The sequence below is a fragment of the Macrobrachium rosenbergii genome, chromosome 53 (assembly GCF_040412425.1).
Source record: "Macrobrachium rosenbergii isolate ZJJX-2024 chromosome 53, ASM4041242v1, whole genome shotgun sequence".
Classification (NCBI taxonomy): domain Eukaryota; kingdom Metazoa; phylum Arthropoda; class Malacostraca; order Decapoda; family Palaemonidae; genus Macrobrachium; species Macrobrachium rosenbergii.
The window spans coordinates 31,082,824-31,107,068 of record NC_089793.1 but is presented as its reverse complement, the minus strand read 5'-3'; the positions used below and the strand labels follow the sequence as shown (position 1 = coordinate 31,107,068).

Genomic DNA, 24,245 nt, shown 5'->3' with positions numbered 1-24,245 from the left:
TAACGTAGAATTGGTATAAAGTTACACATACTGCATCTATAAACTTGGTCAATTCGGACAATAACGTAATCATGAATCAAACAAAATCTTTCCCTTCTTGGAGGAACGTTAGGCAATAGGTATTTATGTTTTCGAATAAATAAGCACTGATGAAAGATAGAAATGAATATATATCATTCTGATATATAACCATAAGCAATAATTTGATTTTCCTAAATGATGGGAATACTATTCCTTACTGTGTATGATTACATCAGCAAAAGGTATGAATAGACTTGTTGTGTAAGCTGTCAGCACTTCGAGATACTTGAAGTGCAGTAATTGCCATTTCTTAAATCCCTATTTGCATTTAATACATTTAACTTCCAAGTGCCTTTCGGAAAAGATCTTCAAATGTAATGATCTACATTCCTGTAAAGTTTTAATCTAGAATTTTCAGTCATTATCTTCCAGGCAATTAGTACCAAGCAACGTGAAAAGAAGCTTACCTTCCATATGTAATGAAGTTGTTTACCAATTCGCACAATAATTAATTCCAACCGCTGGAGTGTCCAAGGCGATATTTCGATTATGTCAGCACAGCCAACAAAGTGTTGTTCTCCCTACACAATGTTGTTGTGTTATAAATGACGTAGGATCGTATATAGGACCATTTAAACACTGTACACAAAAAGGGAATGTGTTTATTTACTTATCATATAACATCTTCAACCATATGTATGAACGAGTGGGGCAAATGAGTTTGTTGGTGGTTTATGCAGGCTTAAATCGTTGCGTTAAGCCACTACTACACATGCATGGACTTAGCTTCGCTTACTATGGAAAGAAATGATTGATTAAGGTTTTCAATGTAGATTTTATCGAGGTAATAAACAATTATATTAATTATATTATAATAAATTATGGTAACGTAAATTCTGATAAAAAATTGATGTTATTGGGGACTTATTGTTGTAGGTTAATTATATTTCTGGCAGTGCCAGAAGAAAAGGTGAAGGGTCAGGTGAAAAGTGAGAATAAACCCAGAAAACTGAAGGAAAAGGTGACATAAAAACAAAAATTTCATTTATTTTGGTCTGTGTTTGTATGTCTGTCTGGGGTAGGGAATTGATTTTGAGTTTAAAACCTTTTCTGGGGTGACATAGGAGGCCAATGTGCAAAATTTTGACTGGTCTGTCAAAGTGGGTTTGGATTTCTATAGAAGCCAAACTTATATACTAACATTCACTTATATATATATATATATATATATATATATATATATATATATATATATATATATATATAAATAATACAGGTTGAAGGAATAGATAAGTTTAAATGATAGGGAAGGTCAGGGAGAGTATGTTATTTACTATGAGGAAAAAGGATAATTAAGTGAAAATTAGGAAGGTAAATAATTTTAGTAAATGAATGAACGAAAGATAATATAATTACAAAACATTAATCGAAGCAAAACTTATTTAGCACAAATGTGTGTATATATATATACACACACACACACACACACAACATAATAACATATATATATATATATATATATATATATTATATATATATATATATATATATATATATATATATATATATATATATATATATATATATATATATATATATATATATATATACTATATACTATATACAGTACAGGCAGTCCCTGGTTTACGAAAAAATCCTAAGAAAATCTTACTTTTAATGCTTTGGTGTATTGAAAACGATGTAAACTACATTTTCATTGAGTTTTTCATAAAAAAAAACCTCCAAATTTTTATTATTCTGCCGTTTTGGAGCCATATTTTCTTCCGTCAGAATGGTGTACGACGCACCGTAACCTGAACATGCTTTTGTCAAACCGGGAAATAATTTCGATGAATATATTTTGAAAAGCGTCGTAAACTCCGGAACATCATAAGCTGGACCTCGTCAGAAACCGGGACTGCTCTGTATATATATATATATATATATATATATATATATATATATATATATATATATATATATATATATATACATATACTGTTTGTATTGATATGTTTTTAGCTGGGGGATCTAGTTTAACCAGTGAGGTACACTAGGGATACATGCAACTTAGCTTGGATAACACAAATCTGAACTCTGGCCTTGAGGTCAGGTAAAAACATATACATCAAAAGATGGCTGAAGCCCTGCTTCAAAAGGGGAGTGATTAGGTAAACTCTGGGGTTTAACTTAATTAATTATATTTACAAAAGAAAACACATCAGAAGAATGGTAGTGTAATTTGGGACAGGCAAACAAGGTCCCGTAATACAAGATGAAGAAGCAAATGAATGGGAATTGCCTGAAGAGACACAATGGGAGACCACTTTTAAGGTCATTGCAAATGATGTAGTGGGGTCATTACCCACACAAGTTGATGCACAGAGCCGCAGCTGACTACTAACCTGTAAAATACCTACGGCTTCTCAACCAAGAATAGCACTTTAATTAAGGAATCGAGGAATTACACAGAAGGTGCCTAGACTGAACTCGATTCCAATAACTCGAATTTTTATGATTTTTGTTACACTTCATTTCAGTGCTTGGCAAATTCAATAGCACAAAAATAAAAGCAATACAGGTTTAATTACAGCAGGAATAACATACTATGAAAAAATGAAAAAAAAACTGTAAATAGTTAGAGGCAGTGGGGAGAATGACTGAGCGAAAGAATCTTCAAATCTGGCACTTTACCTTAGTAGGCAGGAGAATGATGTTCTTCGTCTTCAGGGGGCCAGCGATGGGAGGGCAAGTGAATAAGATCACGACAAAGATATACTCTGGCTCCTGTAGCCACGTGTTCAGAAACAAGCTCTTTAACAGAGCAAGGGGAAGGACAGGAGTCCTGGAGCAACGTCTGACAGATTCTAAGATCGAGCGAGTCTGTTCGAGGTCCTTATAGATTCCAGGGATTACGATTCTGCTCATTGTAGGTGGCACTGGTGTCAGCCTGACCACGTCATGGAAGGCAACATGGCTTAAGTTCCAAGACGGTGCCGAGCACATGGTCAATTCTTTGCTTTTCAGGTGGCAGCTGACCTACCTTGGGCGACAATTCACACTCCTACACTCCCACCGGATCAGCACCTGGAATTTAAGGATTCCCAGCAGTCACTAAACAAAGAAAGGAGATTAAAGTATTCTCCCAAAGGTAGTGGAGAGAATGTTTGTAAGGGCAAATTTTGCCTACATTGTTCAATATGATAAATAAATGAAGTATCTGAATAATACGATAAATAAATGAAGTAGTTGAATATTATTTATGTTATATGTCTCTTGCCAGATGAGTTGGCGTGAGAGTGTTACTCTTGACACCTCCCCAACCTAGATGACATTCACACCTGACTGGGTTGAAATGGCTAAAATTACGTTATCAGGCAATTTACACTCTCTTCACAACCCTTGGGGTACATTATTCTAAAATATAATATTTCTGCTAAAGATCAAAGTCAGTTTCAAACAAAAGAAATCACTTATGACGTTTACTCTGCTTCGCAGAATTAATTTTACTCCTGACAACAGTAATAATTTTACTTTCTAAGAAAAATTATATTAAGCAGCATTTAATGAATAGAAAATGAAGTAAGATGCTATCTTAATTTCTACCAAGATTAAACCTAACATTAAGAGGTTAAAATGGTTACACTTAAAATACTCCATGTACTTTTTAGTAAAAGATTTTTCAGTCACAAGGTCATGCCGTTAATTTACCTTGAGTAGGCAGTACAACGAAGCATTTGTGGGCTTAAATTAGGTGGTGTCACGATGCTTAAGAGCAACAGCTCATTGCCATTCGGGCACCATAAAGCAAGTGCCAGGAGGCACATTTTATAAGTACATGAGATGTATCAGTACGTAGTATTGGCTACGGTGCCTTGTGGCACTTCTCTAAGTATATGATGTATAATTGTGTCTGATTGACACAGGTTTGCAAGTCTGGGACTCGAGATTTATATTACAAGGGAATAACAAAGAAAATAGATGACAGATGCAAGAGTAACTAATGATTATCAAAGAAAATTATGATTAGTATGCCAAGATTATATTCTTCAGCCTATAAAGATAGCTAGGTTCGGAAGTCCGAGGGCACTATTCCTCTGGCAGGAGCATTTGCCAACATCTATGGAAATGGCATCTACGATTTAAAATGTATCATGCTTTTATAGGCACAAAAGGAAGTCATAGGACTTATAATAATGGAAAATCTATCAATTTGCACTCTGCATTGGCAGAGTTGAAAGTAAAGTAAAAGGTGAGCCTTGGTAAGGCATAAAATAATGTGAGTTATGATCAAAGGGTAAAAAGAGAATATTACAAGAAGGAATTAAATCACAAAGTTATAAGGAAAACGGGGGAAGAACCCTGGCATCCTCCTCTGGATTGAAGTGCCAAAGTTAATCGTAAGATAAAGGTGAGGCACTGTGCCAGATTGGCACACTAGTGCTGAGGGAGCTCACTGGCTCTCTTTAGGCTACCTCGAGTTATCTACGCCCGGGATTTCCTTCCATGGACCTCTTTTAGGTCGATGGTTCGCCTTGGTAGGGGAATCGGTGGGACCAAGTCTGAGGAGGACATGGAAGTGCCACCTGTTCTGGGCTTCTTTGACAGCTGAAGCAGGGGTAGTCTTTTCAAGCTCTGCCATGCATCGTCACAGCTCTTTAAGTTCATCAGCCAGTTGAGATTTGGCAGAATCCTTACTTGTAACTGAGTCTGCAGACGACAGGGAAAGAGAGGAAGAGGTCATGGGGGCCGTGAGAGACTTGCAGGTTACAATGACCAGCTCAGGCATAGGGTTGCGAGGCCACACCTTCGGGTGAGCTTCAGCTGTGGTTAGAGGAATCCAGAGGGGACCTGAGTACGCTTTAGATTGACTCTCATACCAGCACTGGTAGTGGTTCCGAGCAGGGGGAAGAGGGTTAATTTGGACTGGGATCTCTCAAAGGAGGATCTAGGGCATGTTCTGGCACTGGCACTAAGACAGGTCCAGGCACAGGAACCAATTCTGGAATTTCTTGGGCGTCTCCCAATGGCAGAACATGGCACTGTCCAGGGCACATAAGTGGCACTGGCAGAGATTTGGAGTCAAGTCTGGGATCTCAGAGGGGAGATTCAAGGGGTGCCTTGGAGCTGGCACTGGGGCAGGGCCTGGCACTTGAACTGAACTATTTAAAGGCTCATCACTTGAAGCGGATGGAGCTTGGCACTGCTTAGAGCACTCAGGTGGCACTGGCAGTGGATTTTAGGTAGGTCCCTGAGGACTTGTAGGGCTTGATTGAGTTTGGTAGGGGTTAGGACCCCTGGATTGTTGTAATTTAGAGGGGGAGCTGGAAGTCTTGTCCCAGGACAAGGTCATAACCTCCAGGAAGGTGAGTAACTACTGCAAGAGTGCAAAGCTTAGATCGGTGGGGTCGTGTAACCCTCAATTTGATTGTGGGGTGAATAGTCTTCATGTGATTCATTCCCTCCATAACGATACAGTGATGCCTGTCAATGGTGGCCCCATAGGAGACCTTATCTTCCCTTATGAGGGAGATATGTGTGCCAGCGTCATGGAATGCTTTGACCTGGCGTGCAGAGTATCTACCTCTAGGAGGTTTCACAGATATAGGACCCTCGGCTGGAGGGCCTAAGGTTTTTGGGTTTGTAACTGCCAAAGCAATGGCAGATGTGTTTGATTTATTAGGGCATTTTGCCCATTGGGTGCAGTGCCCATAAACTTTGCAAGTGGGGCAATAAGTGCGGCTATAATCTTTGCTTGGCACTGCCCCATTGGAGAAGGCAGGCCTTTTGCTTTTCATCCAAGAGCCAGGCGTGACTCGTTGGGGTGGTGTCCCATCTGAGTACTTAGAGGAAGTTTCTGACTGATTCTCAGCCTTCAGGCATCACTGTTCAGTGGGGTGCCTTGTTATCTTATAGTGTCCACACACTGGTTTCTTTGGGGGTGTCTAGTCTTGAGAAGTTGAGAGTTGGTTGAGGTATGCCAGGCTTCAGGCTCAGCTTCATCCCATTTTCTTATGAGGAGCCTACACTGCTGAGAGTCCAGTGTGGAGAGGGCGTTGATGTGTTGTGCATGCCTTGGGCTGCCATTGCAAACTGACGTGCCCTTTCTTGCTCCCTCTCCGCTCTCTGCCTCTTCCTGTTTTTCCTGAGCTATTCTTTCTTTCTCCTTCTCCTGCCTTTCTTTCTCCTTCCCCTGCCTTTCTTTCTCCCTTTCCTGCCTTTCTGCCTCTTCCCATTTCTCCTGAGCTATTCTCTCTCTCTCTCTCCCTTTCTTCCTTGGCAGAGTTTAGCCTCTCTTTGACCCAGTCCCTCAGTGCTTGGCCTGCCAGTTCCAGTTCCTTCCCAGCCTCCATTTAGAACTTGAACTCGTCATTTTCTTGGGTTCTGGTTACCTTAGTCATCTTGAGATGGTGCTGAGAAGGGCGTGGCCCTTGGAATAACAATAAGGTCGTAGGACATAGGGTAGGAACCAGTGGTGGTGCTATGCACAAGTAAGAGTGCCCCATTGGGTGAGGTGGCATTGGCACCTGTCTGATTTTAACACGAGTGACCGAGGTGCGTTCAGAATGAACGACTGTATTGTTCCGTGGAAATTAGGATTGTGCTAAAGGGTGATAATTCAGTATTTCTGAAAAACTCAAAGTTGTTCAGAATGAATGGGTTTAATAGATCTGAAAAGACTCAGGGTGATGAACGAATTCAATACATCTGAAAGACTCAAAGTTGTTCGGATTGAACAGATTCAATGTGTTTGAACAAGACTCAAAGTTGTTTATAATGAACAGATTCAATATGTCTGAAAAAGACTCAAGGTTGTTCGTAATGAACGGATTCAGTATGTCTGAAAAAGACTCAAAGTTGTTTGTAATGAACAGAATCAATATGTCTGAAAAAGACTCAAGGTTCAAATGAATGGATTCGGTTTGTCTAAAAAGACTCAAGGTTGTTCTAATGATAAGGAAGAATAATATATTTCCCTAATGAATTCCTAACCTCTATGAGAGAGAGAGAGAGAGAGAGAGAGAGAGAGAGAGAAGAAATAAAATCCTAACTCCAGAGATACGAAAATTCTGGGTAACCCGTGTGGATTCTAATGTGTGCATAACTAGGGTTTTTGAACGGAGAAATTGTTTAAATCACATGGGAAGGAAATACCCACACTATTTCCTGTTACAACACTTTGTAATTCACTTTTAACTTTTCCTAGTTAGCCTAACGTGAATGTCATGCAAGCCATCATGCAGTAGCCATCAAAAGCTTGTGTAAAGGTTAATAACTCTCTCTTCCCTATAACTGGGTTGCATGCATGGCCTAATAGCCTAACAATTCCTAACTCTATTTCAGTCACGAGTTTGGTCATAACTAACATAAAATAAAGGTAACAACACTGTACTTACTGTGGAACTGGATCACTTGTGCGTTTATGAGGGAATTTATGCTAATAAAAAGGTTCATTTCTAATCTTGCAACCAGTGTCTAGCAAAGCTATTCAGATTATAATTGTGATTGCAGGGATGCAAGGGCAATTTGCAAGATGATCTGTGCAATATGGTCGCCACTGATAAGTTTCTAGCTGGGGGATCTAGTTTAAGCAATGAGGTACGCTAGGGGTATATGCAACTTAGTTTGGATAACAAAATCTGAACTCTGGCCTTGAGGTAATGTAAAAACATACATCAAAAGATGGCTGAAGGCCTGCTTCAAAAGGGGAGTGATTAGGTAAACTCTGGGGTTTAACATAATTAATTATATTTACAAAAGAAAACACATATCCGAAGAATGGTAGCATAATTTGGGACAGGCAAACAGGGTTTCGTAATACAAGATGAAAGAAGCAAATGGCTTGGAATTGCTTGAAGAGACACAATGGGAGCCCGCTTCACACACACACAAGATGATGCACAGATCCTCAGCTGACTGTTCCTAACCTGTAATCGAAATACCTATGGTTACTCAACTGAGAATAACATTTTAATTAAGGAATTGAGGAATTACACGGAAGGTGCCTAGACTGAACTGGATTCTGATAACTCGAATTTTTACGATTTACGTTACACTTCACTTCAATTCTTGGCAAATTAAACAGCACAAAAATAAAAGCAATACAATGTTGCTAGATAAGTGGACAGAAAGAGTTACTGGGAAGGAGGGTCCTTAGTATGGAATGGCAAATGTTATGGAAGTTATCTGTACATGAAGCTCATCAACGATTCGGAGCCATCCCATTTAACAGTATGTTAAAGTATATATTTTTCTGTATGCTGTAGTAATGCTATAGTATTATACTATAGTGTTATTTAATGTTAGAACATAATGGGCATAGATAAGTCAGTACACGTGTTTGTCAAGTGTTCATTATGTAACAGCTGTGTGAAAGGTTGAGGGAGCAAGGGCAAAGGTGTGGCGTTCTTTGATCTATAGGTAGTTTATGGTAGACGTACTAGGCATGGAAATTGGAGGAATGGGAATATATGGTTTAGAAGGGGATTAATCGAGTAGAAATAATTTTCTTAATGAAAGTAAAGTCGTTGTAGAATATCTTATGGTTGATGTGAAGTGAAAGTGACTGGCTGGTATAAAAGGATTATGTCAGTAGTGAAGAGAAACTGCAAAACCTGCGCAGTCCTGAGACTGAGCATGTGCGCTGCGAGCAGGACGCTCAGACTGATCCTCAGGTGACCCTGAAGGAGTAAGTTTAGATGCAAATCTTTGGAAGAGTAAGGTAACAATGGTAAATGGAAGCCATGAGGATGAATTAATGAATGTTAGTATGGATGGTGGAAGGATGGAAGTAATTGACGTGAATAAGTGTTTTTGAGTAAACATAACAGGTGGCTGTAGGATGAGAAATGAGGAAGATCCCAGAATAGGCTAAACAATGGAAAGAGTAGAGTTTATGTAAATGGGTTGGAAGAGGACAGGAGTGACTATGGAGGAGGCATTAAGCTTGATTGAAGTGATTTGCTCAGTTTGTGCAGCAGGGCCGATGTGTCTTCTAAGTAGGTATATGAGTGTAGAAGCTTTATCCAATGGTCCATCCTTGATTCAGTAGTTAAAGGATGAATGTGTAGTGAATGAATGTTTGTATTTCTTTGGTGACATTTCTCGTCATAATGTGGTTCGGATCCCACAGTAAGCTGTAGGTCCCGTTACTAGGTAACCAGTTGGTTCTTAGCTACGTAAAATAAATCTAATCCTTCGGGCCAGCCCTAGGAGAGCTGTTAATCAGCTCAGTGGTCTGGTTAAACTAAGGTATACTTTTTCTTCTTTGGTGATAACCCTTTTTTGTGAGAATGTGCAAAATATAAAATGAGTCGTGCTTAATAGATTCACATTAATTGATTTTTCTCTTGTTTTGTCTTTCTCCCTCTATTTCTCTTTCGACAGAGCTGAGATTGATTTGGCCAAATAATTTATCACAACTTTTAAAGAATGAGGAAACTTTGAGAGAGTATTGGGATTGTGAAAGTGTGTTATATTTCTAGTTGTATCTTTATGAATATGAAATACTAATTACATCTAGAGGATAAATACCATGAATTCTCTCTCTCTCTTAGATTCCTTATTATTATTATTATTATTATTATTATTATTATTATTATTATTATTATTATTATTATTATTATTATTATCTGTGATTAAACTTTGTAGCTCACTGCATTTTTCCTGGTCTTTCAGCATGACGTTCTCGTCTTAACTCATTCACAGCCAAATCTGTCTGTTACACAGAGAGCAGATTTTTCCTGTTTGCTAGCGTGTGCATGATATAATTATTTCATGAGAGGTGTTGTGCAATTCCATAAGTATCTTTCTACCATATAATATTTACCATCATCAGCTGACTCTTCACATCGTCTCATTCGTCAGCAGAATCTTCCACGTTCTTCTTCATCAGCCGACTCCTCTGTGTTGTCTCCTTTATCGCCTGATTTTCGTGTTTTATCCTTCATCTGCTGACTCTTTCACTACCTTTACTGTATGTCAGCTGCCTTGTCTCCTTCATCATTCTTTGATAGATTGCCGATTGCCCTACCTTACTGAATTGTTTGTCAAGTGAACCATCCTTGTCAACTCCTTCATGAGCTGAATTTTCTCTTTCTCCTTCATCAGCTGGCTGCCTATTGTCTCATTTGTCAACTCCTATACGTATTCAGGTCAGGGACTAAGGGTTATACCCACTGATGAGGCTATGTGGTTTCTCGATATTTTATCTGAAAATTCAACATTGCTGATTGTAACAGTGAGTTCATATCCCTGGTATATTTCCAACCTTAAGCTGTTGGAAGCTTTGGTTGGTTATTATTATTATTATTATTATTATTATTATTATTATTATTATTATTATTATTATTATTCAGAAGATGAACCTGTTCTTATGGGACAAGCCCACAGGGGGCTACTAGCTTGAAAATCAACCTTCCAAAGAATATGGTGCTCATTTGAAAGAAGTAACAGAATGTGATAGGATTGTACCTTCCAAACGAATTTGTTACACTGGGGACACTGGTAACCAGCTTTGTCCATAACTTTTTTTTTGGTAACCAGCTTTGTCCATAACTTTTTTTTGGTAACCAGCTTTATCCATAACTTTTTTAACCAGCTTTGCCCATAATTTTTTTTAACCAGCCTTGTCCATAACTAATTACTGTTATTTTCGTAACTATCTTTGTACATAACTTATTTTTAACCAGGTTTGTCCATAGCTTTTTTTTTAACCAGCTTTGTCCATAACTTTTATTTCTAGCCAGCTTTGTCCATAACTTTTATTTTTAACCAGGTTTGTCCATAACTCTTGTTAACCAGCTTTGTTCATAACTTTTTTTTAACCAGCTTTGTCCATAACTTTTTTTTGTAACCAGCTTTGTCCATAACTTTCTTTTGTAACTAACTTTGTCCATAACTTTCAAACTATAAGAAATAGTTTCATCACCTTTGGTAGGCAAACTTACTGACGAAACCCTTTCAGATGACACGATGATATATACTTTCAAATATTTTAAATATTTTCAATCCTTTTCAAAAGCATAAAGTTAAGCTAACAAAACGTTCAAATCAGTCGCTGTACTTTTAAGTAAATTAAAAATACAGTGAGGTTTAAGTCAGGTTCCACAGATTTTATTTGTATTTGCATGCCGTAGAGGGGTAGTGCCGTCAGTGCACCGTATGCGGTACACTGTAGGCATTACGTAAGTTTCTTTGCAGTGTCCCTTCGGCCCATAGCTGCAACCCTTTTCATTCCTTATACTGTACCTCCGTTCATATTATCTTTCTTCCATCTTACTTTCCACCCTCTCTTAACAATTGTTTCATAGTGCAACTACGAGATTTTCCTCATGTTACACCTTTCAGACTTTTTTACTGTCAGTTTCCGTTTCAGCACTGAATAACTTTATAGGTCCCAGCGCTTGGCCCTTGCCTAAATTCTATATTCTACTTCCATTCTTTGCGTTCAGTCATGCCAAAAAATTAAGCACCTTTTGGATTTTTCCAGGTTAGTGAAAACTCTTCAGAGATAGATTAAGATCGACGTGTGTGGGTTCTGCGGTCCCTTCAAATGTCGTCGGGTTGAAGGCGAGACGAATTGCTACGAAATGCTAGAACGGAACTACAAATTCTACTTGTCGTTCGAAAATTCTCTCTGCCAGGATTATGCAACCGAGAAAGTGTTCAGCATTCTCCGGTGAGTCACCGTTTCATAGACCTTATTTATTGGACGACTCATTACTACTATGAGTCTGCATCACGAACCCCGTAGGAGGGTAGTGCCGCCAGTGCACCTCACGCAATGCGCCGTAGGCATTACGCAAGGCTTTTTGCAGCGTCCTTTCGGCCCCAAGTTGCGGCCCCTTTCATTGCGTTTAATATACCGCATTCATATTCTCTTTCTTCTATCTTACTTTCCATCCTCTGCTAACAATTGTTTGACAGTGCAGCTGCGAGGTTTTCCTCCCGTTACACCTTTTATACTCCATTCCATTCAGTATCGCTGAAGACGTTCATGAAGAATTATATATATATATAATATATATATATATATATATATATATATATATATATATATATATATATATGTGTGTGTGTGTGTGTGTGTGTGTTGTTTGTGTGTGTGTTTTGTTAAGTATTTCTTTCTGTTGTTGCGACGCTGATATAGAAAATGTATTTTAAGTACTTAATAAATACTTGGCTGCGTGTACGAATATGAATAGAATAGTTTCATTCATTTGTATTCCATGCAATACAGTTCAGCTCTGTCCTCTTACGTGGGTTAACTGGAGAGTATTTACAAAATCATACAAACTCTGTACTATTGTTATTCGGAGTTCGTCCATCATGAATAAAATAGCGTGTAACAGGTGATTGCTCCTCACGTCAACCCACACATACACACTATCTATCCATCTTTCTATCTATCTATCTATCTATATATATATATAATATATATATATATAATATATATAGTATATATATATATATATATATATATATATATATATATATATATATATATATATATATATATATATATATATTACTGCCAGTTTCATAATTTTAACAGAATTACTTTTACCGGGCTACACATGAAAAAGATAATTAAAAAACTCATAAGTAAAATCTTAAAGTATAGTCTTAAAAATGATTAAATATCACGTAGAGTAAGATTGTAAATGTAACTGTTTTCAACTTTTTATGTGTATCCTTGAATATGTCATTCTGTCAGAGTTACACATGTGGTGACGTGTTGTGTGTGTATGCATATATATATATATATATATATATATATATCCATATATATATATATATATATATATATATATATATATATATCCATATACACACATATATATATGTATACATATATATACACATATAGATTAAAAGTACGTCTTTTTCATCTCGTCATCTAAAAATTCCTATAGGCCGTCTAATAGCACATTTATGAAGAGTAAAGTAGCGTTGAAACTAGCCATTATGAAACTGCAATGCGGATTCAGATGATTAAGATGACTGTAATGTTTCCACTCGTTTCAAGAGAGCGTCTTTTCGGCCCCTGTCGCAACCGCTCTCATTTCTTTTACTGTACCTCCATTCCTATTCTCTTTCTTCCATCTGACTTTCCACCCTCTCTAAAAATTGTTTCCTAGTGCGACTGAGAGGTTTTCCTACTGTTACGCCTTTCAAACCTTCTTACTGTCAATTTCTGTTTCAGCACTTGAACGACCTCATAGGTCCCAGCGCTTGGCCTTTGGCCTAAATTCTATATTCTATTCTATTTCTATAGAATTTATCATCAGTCACACCGGATTATCGTGTTTGTGAGACTTAATAAGAAGGAGTATGACAGTAGGTTGAAAATCTTTGTTCAAAGCTCTTACGATCGCGCAGGAGTTTCTTAGTATTCTTGTTAAACAGAACGTCATCATTCTCTAAAGCATTATTTCCCAGCACGATCGTCTAATAGATGTGACGTTTTCGTTTTATCAGTTTTATCCAGTATACGAAAATGATAGCGTGGCTTACCTGCGTTCGTGGTTTGAAGCGTCGTATAAGTTCTGATGTTCTCGTACACTTGTATAGGCTACACGTTAACTAAAAAGGATTGCTGGTTTAGTAGTAATACTTTAGAGAATGGTGATGCTCTGTTTAAGAACAATAGAGCATCATCATTCTCTAAAGTATTACTCCCAAACCGAGCTTAAAAGGTATGATCGTCTGATAGCTCAGATATTTTACCACTATATGCAGTTTCATCCAGTATATCAAGGCTACTTTACCCGCCTGCTTTCATTATTTGAAACCAGTAATCATTTTTAGCTAACGTGTAGCCTGTACAAATGTGCGAGAAGATTAGAACTGATACGACGCTTCAAACCACGAAAGCAGGCAAGCCACGTGATCATTTTGGTATACTGGATAAAACTGGTGAAAGCAAAATGTCAATTCTATTAGACGATCGTGGTGAGAAATAATACTTTAGGAAATGATGACGTTCTGTTTAACAAGAATACTAAGAAACCTCTGCGTGATCGTAAGAGCTTTACACAAAGATTTTTAACCAACTGTCAAATTGGATTATCTTGGCTGTGAGACTATAATAAGGAGGAGTATGACAGTTGGTTAAAAATCTTTGTGCAGAGCTCGTACGATCACGCAGGAGTTTCTTAGTACAGTATTCTTTTTATAAAGGCCGAGAAACATTTTATGGAATAACGAAAATTCAGGTTTGAAAACAGAAGGCTTCTAGTGCTTCCTTTTGATGCTTGCCTCCATTATTATTATTATTATTATTATTATTATTATTATTATTATTATTATTATTATTATTATTATTATTATTATTATTCAGAAGATGAACCTCATTCAAATGGACCAAGCCCACAGGGGCCATTGACTTGAAATTCAGAAGGTAAAGGGAAATACAGAAAGAAGAGATAAATTAACAAATGAATAAATAAAAATGTAAGTATAAATCAAATAACGTTCTGAAACAGGTCGTCACTGGGTATTAACGTCGTTTTGGAAACTCTGGGAATAATTAGGAACCTCCGAAAAATAAAAGCGGATGGATCTACATGATTCTTTGGAATGAATGTAATACAGAATGCGTGGGCAAAGCGAGAAGAAGCCGGCATTACTGACGATATCCCTTTTTGCAGCATCCCTTAGGCCCCTAACTCCAACCCCTTTCATTCTTTTTGCTGTACCTTCGTTCGTAATCTCTTTCTTTCTTCTTACTTTCTACCCTCTCCTAACACCTTTCAAACCTTTTTACTGTCAGTTTCGGTTACATCGCTGAATGACCACATAGGTCCCAGCGGTTGGCCTTTGGCCTAAATTCTATATTCTAATCTAATCTATGTTTTCAGGTATAATGTGGTGCCAGTGGTTTATGGTCGTGGGAATTACACGGTTCAGCTGCCTCCTGGTTCCTATATAGATGCTTTGGACTTCCCAATGCGAAGAGTTTGGTTGCGTACTTTCATTATTTAGATAAAAAGGACACGGCATACAATGAATATTTCAGGTAAGATTTTATTTATTTGTATATATATACACATATATAGTTATATGTTACTGTATATATACACATATACATAGTAATTGTTATGATAGTTAGCCATAGAAATATTCACATATTTATCTCTACATATCCACAAACATGACAAGCAAACTTCAGACATTACGAAACTCAAACTAACTTACTATTGAAATCCAGATTTATCTGAAACAACCATGTTGGGAATTTATCGTCAGCCATTTTAAAAACGAGAAGTTGACAATTGCAAAGAAAATCTTCACCATCCCTAACATGTGTATAGATTGTCTCCGGAAATCAAATGAGGTATTTAACCATTATGGTCATTATGATCAGGATGGACGATTTTGCCGGATTGCAGAGTACTTAGGTTAGAATACACTTACTTAATCTCTGTGTTGGGGGGGAGAGGGTTTAGTGCCTTCAGTGCACCTTACGCAGTGCACTGTGGCCATTACTTAAGATTCTTTGCAGCGTCCCTTCCTTAGGTCCATAGCTGGAACCCCTTTCTTTCTTTTTACTCTGCGTCTGTTCATATTCTCTCTCTTCCATCTTATCTCTTGCATCTTACTTGCCACCTCATAACAGTTGCTTCAAAGTGCAACTGCGAGGTTTTCCCCATGTTACACCTTTAAAACCTTTTTACTTTCAATTTCCCTTTCTGCGCTGAATGACCTCATAGGTCCCAGCGGTTGGCCTTAAGCCTAAATTTTATATACCATTCTATTCCAATATTGGCAACAGATGTATTGTTATCGGTATTGCAGCGCAGTTACAATGTATGATTACATTAACGGTATCGCTCACGACAAAGCTCATTACTGATCCATTTTATTAACTTGCTCTCCCATCTGCTCGCTCTGTACTGATGCACGATCTTGCAGACATCTGTGAAATTTTACATAGTTTTATTTCATATGAAGCTTCCACGCAATTCAGTGCATTGTCCACATTTATGAACACCATATTCTTTGGAAGCTTGAATTTCGAGTCAGTGCCCCTGTGGGCTTGTTATGAATAGGGTTCATCTTCTGAATAATAATAATAATGATCCCTACCCGTATGTGACATAGCATTTTGGCAACACAATTTTCTCTCACTCTGTCAAGAGTTTCTCGCACTTGTTGAACACGGAGTCATCAGGTGTGAACTGATGCAGTAATCTTCAAACAGAATATTCCTAATTCGAGCCTTGTTATATACGGTTCTATAATTACAGAAGGGGCCACCGCAGTAATAACATTTAGTCTTTACAGTGAGGATCGTGCACTCGGTTTTATGTGAAAATATATTTTACATCTGTTTTATTTCTGTTCATTTATTTTTTGTTTGCTTTTCATTCTTATCCTACTTTGAATAAACTGGATTGCTCGTGATTTGAAATAAAAATTGTTCGTGATATCCTTAGCCGGCAAGTCGGTTATAAAGCCTGGGTGCCTCTGTGTTTTCATTTTGGGTATTGGTCTGAAAAAATACCAAAGCAGTTTTTAGCATCGTTACTATTCCGCATCTGGAGAGAAAGAACTTGAAAGCAAATCTGTTCACATTCGCTTTCATGAAGCCAAAATCTCTCACAGCAACATATACAGTCGACCCCCGCCTATTCACAGAAAATTCGCCTATTCGCGGAATTTTTCATAGAGAAATATTTACTAATTACTGTATTTTCATATTATTTGCGTGACTAAATACATTTGTCATGATAAAACTAAAATAGGGAAGTGTAAGCGTTTTTAGAGTTTTTTTTTTTTTTGGTGTTTGAATGATCAAAATAGGTAGTTGTAAGCGTTTTTAAGAGGGGTGTCAAGTATTCGCAGATTTTAGCTATTTGCGGGAGGTTGTGGTCACTATCCCCCGCGAATCCCAGGGATCGACTTATAATCAGATCAACAGCCAAGGTTTTATTAGGCTATGCCACGTCCTCCACAGGGCTGGGAATTGACTAATAAGACGCCCTAGGAATATATTGTTCAGTGCTGTGATTGCCGACTTAGTTACATGTGTGCGTGGGTGCGTTGACTACCTATTATGGTCGTAACAACTCACGCACTTCCATTTAATTGTTTAATTTGGCCTACTATTTCTTTGTAGTCATGGCAGTCGCTTTTATTTTTATGGAAACAATCGCAGTAACAGTGATAATAGCCATTGTATTGGACTGATCCAAATTAAATCCGTTTCCTTAGATTTTGTCACGCCAGTTCAGAGATTACTTTTTTGTTTTTATGTTTTTCGTTCAACTGCTTAGGTCAGTGTTCTTTTTATACATCATAGTTGGTGAATGACTCACAGTTGTCTGATTTATCCTGGCCTCCCCCCAACACCACACCCCCACTGTTTTGATTCATGATCAGGTTAGGCCTGAGGAAGAAATTTTATACCCTGATGTCATATTTTTATATTCCGTTTTGCCCTGTGTCGTGTTTTCAAGCTGACCAAGTACTTATTTTTTATCTTTTCGTTTAGGCAAATGAAAAGCTGTTCAACCTCACTCTCCTGTTACAGTATACGTAATGTTTTTCCTGTTGTCTGAAGCTACCGCATATAGTGCTACTGATGCTTTTTGTCTTTTTTTCAATTATAGTTTGAAAACAAATAGGCATGCCCTTTTATCTCTTCCTGAGGTCATGTTTACACTAATTTCTTTCAATTTTCTTGACTATAGACCCCAACAGCTGCTCATGCCCATTTTTGCTGTTGCATGGTGGGTTTTTGTCAACTTAGTATCTTTAGGCATTAAGAATGTGCTAAACCTGAGGCTCTCAGAATCAGTAGAATCCGTTCTGCAACTGACGAGCATCACGGATGGGTGGTAGGGTTTAGTAACATTGTACAAATGAAAACCCTGTAGGTAATATCCAGTAAAAAGGCAGAAGGGGAAATTTTGCGGCATGTAGTTGGACTGAAATAGAGTAGGCTGGAGAAGGTACAACAATCCCAACTGTCACTCATTGTTGATTGCTTCTAGATAGCACTTACATCTTCCATTGGTATTGTGGTCAATGTCGATACTAGTTTATTGGACTCGAAACCAGATAAGAAAACTCTTCATGAGAATTTTTTAAGATTTACTGGAATCGTGAATAAGAGGGCAGCTCTGTTGTACCTAAAAAAACCGATATCCTGAAGGCCCTCAAACGTGATTTAAGAATCAGGATGCAGAATAATTAAAGTAAAGGAGCTGTCGGGCTGTGCAGCAAAATTGCTCAGTACAGTGAGTTTTCGTTGGGAGTGGGTCACTTTCAGAGAAAGATAGTACGCTACCTTCTTATTTCATGCGTCCAAAGATGGCGAATGCATTTTTGCTAGTGGATCTTGAGGCATAGAGGACCCTGGCTAACTCATACTAATTATACGTTCATAAAGTGGAAAATGCCTTAAGCATGGACAGTGATAAGAGAGATGTAAGGGACTTAATATCGAGGGCTCGTTGGAATGTGCAGTTTGATGAGAGAAAGTTTTTAACAGTGCCTGGTTGGTTACTCTTCCTATGTTATAACAGGAATGGGATAGGGGTAAAGTTTGCAACCACTTCATTGTTGAAAATACATGTAAATAAAGACTTATAAGGGACACCCACTCAGAAGTATGATGTCTTGTATATATACATACATACATATATATAATTACTTATATATGTAAAATATATATACATATACATGATTATAATCACTTTAGCACTTGATTCATTTATCACACATTACCACAGGTGAAAAATACGGCAGCAGCAGTAGTAATGAGATTTCCAACCCAGCCTCCCTGACACCTCAGGTGTGGCTCTATAGTCTCCTATGGTCGGTACGTTGATCGGTATGGTCCCTTGAAAGTATATTGTGATTTTTTGGCAAATGAGTTTTGAAGGCCACTCCTATCTTGACACCCGTCTGTGGTGGATCTGTAGTTTCAAACAGTTGTGTATTTTCGTCAGTACTCTCTCTGTAGTGTATATATTTGTGACTTCTAATAATGCTATGTATCAGTCCTTCGTGAGTGGCTTGGAAATAAAGTCAAAATCGGTCAGGACCTTACACCCAGTTTCTTATTTTTCACCTGCGGTAATGTGTAGATATATATATATTATATGATATATATATATATATATATATATATATATATATATATATATAATTATGTATATATATATATATATATATATATATATATATATATATATATATATATATATATATATATATTATAATTAGTATAAGAAGTCGCTAAAGCCGACCCTTTAGAATGTTGAGAGTGGGATTGTATATATATATATATATATATATATATATATATATATATATATATATATATATATATTATACAATTAAGAAGTCGCTAAAAGCCGACCCTTTAGAATGTTGAGAGTGGGATTGTCGCTGCATAGCCAACCCAAGTTGACCCAGATACCAACACATAAAACTTATCAGTATTCTGATCTGTCTCTTCCCTTTACCTGGGACAGACATTTGGATAGCACTGTCAAAAGGGGCAAGGATAAGAGGTTGAGTGCCACTCCCTAAAGTACCTTAAATGAAATAGGCTGCCTAAAACAACCATTCTATGAGGCAGAGTGATCACGCTGAGTTGTCTTTCCACAGGACACCTGGGGAGATGCAAGCAGATGGTCAAGACACCTGGAAGATGACACATCTTGGGCACGGTCACCATACGGGCCCGACATCGGGGTCCCTACCCTTGGTAGATGCCTGAAAAGGAGCCAGGACAGGAAGATCTTTGCAGTTAGCCAGACGCGCACGGGAGATCACTATGAGACGCTGAAAGGCCCCCACCCCCCGTCACCACCTGACCCTCCTGACTCGGATCCAGTTCCTTCGTCACCACTTGAATGGACATTCCATGTGAACTAGTGCATAGTTCCACGAGTGCGATCGCCCTTCGTCATTCTTCGCCAGAGACCCACCCCACAGTAAAGTACAAGTGAAGGCTTTTCAGTCACGACATTTTGCCCTTAGAAGTGTTTATTGAGTGCCAGTATATCTCTGTATCCATTGTGCCATTTCACCCAGTGCTATTTCGAGTGTTTTGTGTTCCAGTGTTGTGTTAATTCATTCCCCGAGACCTTGGCACTCCTCAGTGCAGTCTTGATCCATCTGTATGTTTCATATTTTCCCTTACTGGCGTGTAATCCTTAAATCTCTCTTGCAGACGGACCCATTTGCTGTGGACTCTTCTTGGGCTGTACCTTGCGACCATTCAAGTCTCCAGTGGGAAGACCTCCAGGCTTTGCAAGCCTCAATACTATTTACTTTTCCATTTTTTTTATCCTTTTATTGTAAATACAGTTACTTTAGTTAACCCCAGTGTTTACGTAACATTCCCTCATGAAGTGGAGCCCTAAGCTCATATGAAACATCCCTTTTTTCTCTTCTTTTATGATTCCCTGGACCGTAAAGTCAGATTTTCAAGGCCAAGAGAGTGAAATTCCGTTGCTGACCTGTTAAAGTGTTCTACAAATCCAGAGAACCAGGAAAATCATATATATATATATATATATATATATATATATATATATATATATATATATATATATATATATATATATATATACTGTATATACAATACATTTACATCTATATAATAGAGAGGGAGAGACCTTGAAAAATAAATGTGTTCTTGAAGAATGCTGAAAATATATGTCTGTAGGACCCCTGAAGAATCCAAAATAATTCTATCATTTTAGTAAAAATTTCCAGGTGACTGAATTAACAAGCTAGAGCAATTTTGGAAGTGATTGATCATTCAGACTCATAATTAGTTAATTAATCAGTTTGTGCTTGATGATGACAGATGCCTCTCCAAGACTTGGCAGTGGAACATTAGATTTTAATAGGGTAAGGTTATCTTCCCAAGGAATGTTCAGTTCTGCTCCAATTTATAAAAACGCAAAGAAAGAAACGTCAGTTGTAGTCATGCTACGTTTAGTTCACTCAATAATTAGTTTCAGATAAATATATCTATCAGTTTTATCTTGTTTATGCGTGCTTTCAAAGTACAAGTAAAATAGTGATGCTGATTTGTAGCAAAGTAAGATGTGATCTCCAAGGAAAGATGAAGTGTAAGCTGAAAGTTAATTCAAGAGGTGCAATACGATGTGCGCAGGCTACCCAAAAGAGAAAGAAGATGCCTGAACTGTGTGATGAGAGACGGGACTGTGAACTCAGTAGGTCTTTGTTGTATAAGGACTTGCTACTAACCGAGAGAAATTGTGTGTAAACACGACGTGTAACGGACCAGTGTTTATCATTCAGAATGCATACAAAAGGTAATGTCAAGATTTTGCTGATGTTCCAGAAACTCGAGGAGATTTCTGTCAAACCTAACCATCAGAGTCGAATAGAACTGGTCATCTTTTACAGATAGGAAGCTACAAATTCACAATACAGTTTCGTATCCAAGAAAGTTTAGTATTTTGTCAAGATACCTGAAAAAATCCTGGAAAGAATATTATTTATCACTAGTATTATATTATTATTTTTTTTTATTCTTTTCAGTTGGAAACCTTATCACCGGTTATCAGCAACATGGGGTATGTTTGCAAACCGTGGTGTGACTTGTGCGCGCGACTTTACGGGGATCATTCTCGAAAAGTCCGTGAAGATATAGACAAGTGTTTCATCACCGACTCTAATTGTGTGAACGATCAGATGCCAGAGATATCAAGATTCATCAGTGGTCTTCCTTATGTTGACGTCACTGACCCCAAAAATATAGATCCGTCCTCAGTGGTGGGATGAACGTAATGTCAATATAGGGAGCATTTTGCCCCAGTAAGAATTATAGATTTCTGTATATATATAAAAATGGTTTTATTTCCACCGCATTGCCTAACATACAAGTATGTATAATTACTTTAAAACTCGGTGATATGTGATTTTATTTATGCACAAAATAAATGCCTATATGTATGTACAATAAAGACTGCACAATAAAAACTAAGTTACTTGTACTTTTTCTTAATATCCTTTTCCAGTAATCCCTTAATCTACATCTTCACAGAACTTGGATGAAGTCGCCATATTAACCTGTCAACAAATCATCCGGCGAGATGTAGATTACTGTGTCCTGGAAAACCTTCTTTTATCTGCATTCAGTAAACCGTAGTTCTTTTACAGCATTCAGTGAAAGTTATTGTCAAAATATCAGAAGTTAGAACAACAGATAAACAGATCACCGGCCTTTTCAAAACAATTTTATTGCGTATTTTTGGACTAAGGTAATGGAATGGACAAGTAATTTTATTAACCTATCAGTAATTTATATATATATATATATATATATATATATTATATATATATATATATATATATAATATATATATATATATATATATATATATATATATATATATATATATATATATATATACATATATACATTACACACACATACATATATATCACATTACACACCAAGTCATTACCTCGAACTTAGTTTCCAGAACCCCTCTCATAGGCGAATTTTTCGCAGTTTGGCAGTCTCTAAAAACGCTAGTAAATGCTTATTTCTAAAGTTTAAACACTAAATATGACCCTAACCATGCTCCCAAATTATTAAGCTAACTTTTAAGCGAAATTAAAGTTACTGTAATTTCATTTAAAAGTTAGCTTAATACATTACCCTTAAAAAAAGAAATACTGTAAATGGTTGACATAAAAATAGAGAGTTGGAAGAGAATATCTGTCTCTCTCCCCTTCCAACCGATCTATTTTTAGAAGTCTTCTCAATCTCTTTGTAATAACTTCTTTATTCTGCGTCTCTTCCTTTTTGTTCTGAAATGCTTTTTCATGAACAAACAGTGATTTTTATTTGGACCAATACATCTCTTAGTTATTATTCTCTGTGTTTTAGAATGTATTTGCCAAACTAGCGCATTTACATTTCGTAGACAGTACAGGTAAAATTAGATCAATTTAAACTGTCTACTATACAGGTAAAGATACACAGAGAAATAATAATTTGTAACATTGTGTGAGCGCTAACTATGAAAGAGAGAGAGAGAGAGAGAGAGAGAGAGAGAGATCAGGGTTATCCTTACTTAAAAGAGTGAAATTATTTATCAATTATTACGGAGACAGAGAGAATGACACACGAGAGAGAGAGAGATATTCTCCTTACTTGAAATATCAAGTTAAATTATTTACGAATTACTACGGAGACAGAGGGAATAACATGAGAGAGAGAGAGAGAGAGAGAAGTTATTCTTATGTTAGATATCAAAAGAAGGAAATTCTGTATTGAACTAACTGTTAAATGAAATTAAAGTTACTGTAATTTCATTTAAAAGTTAGCTTAATACATTACCCTTAAAAAAAGAAATAAATGATTGACGTAAAAATATAAGAGTGTGTGAAGATTAGTGTACTATTTCTCTCTCTCCCCATTCCACCAATCTATTTTTAGAAGTCTTCTCAACCTCGTTTATAAAAACTTCTTTATTCTGTCTCTTTCTGTTTGTTCTGAAATGCTCTATGTCTCTATGTTTTAAAACAGCGCCTTTACAGTTTGTAGACAGTACAGGTAAAATTAGATCAATTTAAAATTATCTACTGTACAGTTAAAGACATACAGATAATCAGTAATAAGTAGGTTGCGCTAACTACGAATGAGAGAGAGAGAGAGAGAGAGAGAGAGAGAGAGAGAGAGAGAGCGTAAGAAACATTCTACCTGCCAAAGTAAAAGTAAAAGTTGTAATATTCTGTTTAGGAGGGGTAAGTTTTATAACAAGTTGAGAAGAGCACAATGAACTATGCCACACCACAGCTGCAGTCTCTGAGAAACAGGTGTGTCCGGATCCAACGTAAATTGCCCAGACTACCTGACTGGAAGGGTTGATGTGAAAGTTTAAAGAATAGAAGAAGTTTATTAGTTTAGGTATTTGATCGTAAATATGATAGATTATGGCAGGATGCAAGAAGAAGTAAAGAAAATGTGAGATGGTGAAAGTATCAGGGCATTGGCAAAACACTGAAAGAGACTTTGAATGTCTGTGGAAGACGAGGTAGGATTGTATGGAGTTATTGTTGATCCAACTCTCCTTTATGAAAGTGAAATATGGATTTTGAATAAGAATGAAAGGAAACAGGCTGAAGCTGCTGAGATTAACTGTTAGTGTAGTATATATGGTAAGAAGACTTGGAATGTTGGAAAACATGGCGATAAGTAGAAGTGGCAAGAA

The 24,245-nt window shown here is 37.1% G+C and overlaps 1 protein-coding gene across 1 annotated transcript in view; it reads left to right on the top strand.

The window, feature by feature from the left end:
• Window positions 1-24,245, top strand: part of LOC136834392 (alpha-(1,3)-fucosyltransferase C-like) — a 128,122-nt gene that overhangs the window by 59,851 nt on the left and 44,026 nt on the right. The gene's annotated exons all lie outside the window — the stretch shown is intronic.